Genomic DNA, 3,163 nt, shown 5'->3' on the forward strand with positions numbered 1-3,163 from the left:
TCACATTATTAAGAAAATTCCAAAATAGTATTCGAGAGTCCACATACTCTTTTGTCTTGCATATAGTAATCATTATTAGCCCTTTCAAGCTTAACAAAAAAATCCAACAATCAATGCACTGTGCAATTAGAAATCGTCCAAAAAATGTGTTCATTTTACGACAGAGACATGTTGCAAATAGTTAACTCACCTTGGATCGTAGATTGAATAAGACATTGTTTCCAATCCATCAATTATATGGGTGTAATAAAAATGTATCCAAGCTTTACATACATCTCCATGTTTTGATCGATGCACGAGGTTAAACAAGTCCATACATGAACTGGGTCCTTCAGTGGACATCTTGAAGAGAAAGAATTTTTTTTAAGCTCACCTTGTCCAACGAAGTGACTATATGGAAAAAAGGAAACACACATTTTTTAAAAGCCTAAGAATGTTGTCATATCCATCACCTATCACCACAACTTCCATTCTTTTCTCAAAAGTCACCACATTATCCTAAATGTGTAGGCAAGTGGTTGTTTTAGTCCAAAGTTACATTTCTAACTTGCCAAAAGCAACTCATTTCTTAAAATCTGTAAGTGTTTAACTTTAATTTTGCACAAGAGGAATCATGTCCTCCAAGATGTTGTTGAGCTTTGTTTCTCCCATCTCTCCTTTATTAGCATTTACAAAGGAGTCTACCAATAGTTGTCGTGCAACAATCATCTGAATTCTCCTATGCCCACTACTTCTATCCACCCTAATCACTGTATGAACCAATTTTCTAATTCTTTCAAAAGAGCTACCTATAATGTACGAGCTTGGATTTCATGCTTATGTTCTCCCACATGCATGAACCAATTTTTTAATTCTTTCAATAGCTACTCGTGATGTACTAGCTTGGATTTCATGCTTATGTTCTCCCACATGCAGTAGTAGTTTGTCATGGTTAGGTCCTCCCATACAAGTGCAAGGCTCCATGCAAAACCTTTTTTTTATAGTAGTGACATGTAATACTTGTCCTTTGCTCCTTTGCAAGAAGACCCTTGCTAACTTGTTTATCCAAATAACCATGGAAGAAAGAATCATTATACTTCTTACTAGTTAAAAAGTATGGACACGTTATCCGATGACATTACATTGAACCCAAGCAATAACTAAGATGCACAATGAAAATAATAGACATATTGGTCTTGTGGCCTTTTCCACATATGATCATTGATTTTTTGCTCCCATTCCCTCCATATTTTTACAACGGTTGAATGTTGGAGGCAGTTCAAAAATGATATCTCCATTGTAAGTCTGAGGCAATTCATTCACTGGATAAAATCCATAAAAATTCTTTATCAAACTCTTCAAGTGAGTAGCACTTGCACTCTCTAGAATCCTACGAAGAATGTGTTTTGTGTGATTCCTTGCCTTTTCATCTCCATTAGTATCTAGATTCACATAAGCCCCCCCCGGCTTCGATCCCAAAAAAACTTCCTTTTTTAGACAAACCTATTTGTATGTTTTTTGGAGTCCTGTTAAGGTCAATAACCTCATTATTGATGTCCTTCAAAATATCCACCATGGCATCTTGCTTAACTAGATCTTCTTCCTTTTCTTCACTATAAAAAATATACAAAGCAGTCTCACAATGCACTAGAGCATACCTCGACAAAATGGAATCCAACATGAAATGCTCTCAATCCTCAACACCCCATTGTGAAGGAGTTTTGACTTCTATGAACTCTATACCGACCTCGATAACTTAGAGTGACAAACTTTTGACTCGAAGGTAGAAGGCTTTGCAAGTAGTATTGGCTCAAAAGAAGCTTGTTATCTCTTAGCTTAACCTGTCCAGTCAATGTCGTGTTATCAAATATCCAAGCTATAGTGGCCTCACAATTAGTCATTGGTGTTTATCACCACATAGAACGGCAAGCAAGGCCAAAATAGAGTGTCTATTCTCAGCTCTAAATAATCTTATGCATCAATTTTTAATAAATTTAATATTTAACTATCCTTATTTAAATTCTATTAATTTAATTTAATGTTGAGAATTATTTATTTTTTAAATTAAGAAATGGTTATTTTAAAGAATCCACCAATTTTTTTTGAACACAAGTTTTACAATTTGTATTGTAAACCAAAAAATATTGAAAAAATACCCTATAACCAACCCTATAACCAACCAATAAATATTTTTATATATTGTTCTATTAAGGAAGAAAATATGTTTATAAAACATTCTCTTTAATAACTATTCTTAACTTCTTGAGCGTGACAGAATTTTAAATAACTACCCCAGTTCTTTAACATGATATGATTCAAATCTCATTGCTCCTTGAGATGTTAGAATTTTAAACAAATTGTCAATCTTTATAACCAATCAAAAAATGTTTTCCTATTTTTTACTGTTCACAAAATATTCTCTTCAATAACTATCCTTAACTCCCAGATCATGACATAATTTTAAATAACTACCTACTTCCTTAACAAGATATGATTCAGGGCTCACTACTTGAGATGTTATAATTTTAAACAAATTTAATGTTTGGGATATGGGTAGAAACACTTAGACTTAGGATGTCTAGCTCTGGTCCTTCAAGTGCATCAAGATACTGTTGAACATTGAGCTCTAACTTGTTGTTCTGGATGGGGTTTGGTGTAAAGGCGAGAGAAAGATATGGGGCATGCGGTGCACGCATGCGTGTGGGTGTTGCGAGGAGAACCATGGGTGCACCCCATGAGGTATTATGCCATGTGTATGTACAAAGTGCTGCTCAAGGAGGCATAGGATTTGCCTCCTTGAGCAGCACTTTTTAAAGTGTTCATGATGTGTGTGTTGGCTCGTGTAAGCTTAGAGTGTTCATGATGTGTGCCTTGGCTTGTGTAAGCTCATATTTATGCATGGTGCCAAAATCTTTGACTAAAAGATGACATTAATGATAAGTAGGGCTGCTCCAAGTTTTGCATGGTTCCGTCTCTCTCTCTCTCTCTCTCTCTCTCTCTCTCTCTCTCTCTCTCTCTCTCTCTCTCTCTCTCTCTCTCTCTCCAATGGGGTGTGCACCCATGGTGCTAGAGCCCACAGAGCACTTGCACACGCATGGGTTCCCTACAGGATCTTGGGGAGCACTATGAGTGCACCCCTTGTCCCATGTGTGTGTGTGTGTGTGTGTACTAAACCATGTAACAA

This window comes from Cibotium barometz, chromosome 11 (assembly GCF_041138505.1).
Source record: "Cibotium barometz isolate CiBa-2024 chromosome 11, ASM4113850v1, whole genome shotgun sequence".
In the NCBI taxonomy this organism is placed as follows: Eukaryota; Viridiplantae; Streptophyta; class Polypodiopsida; order Cyatheales; family Cibotiaceae; genus Cibotium; species Cibotium barometz.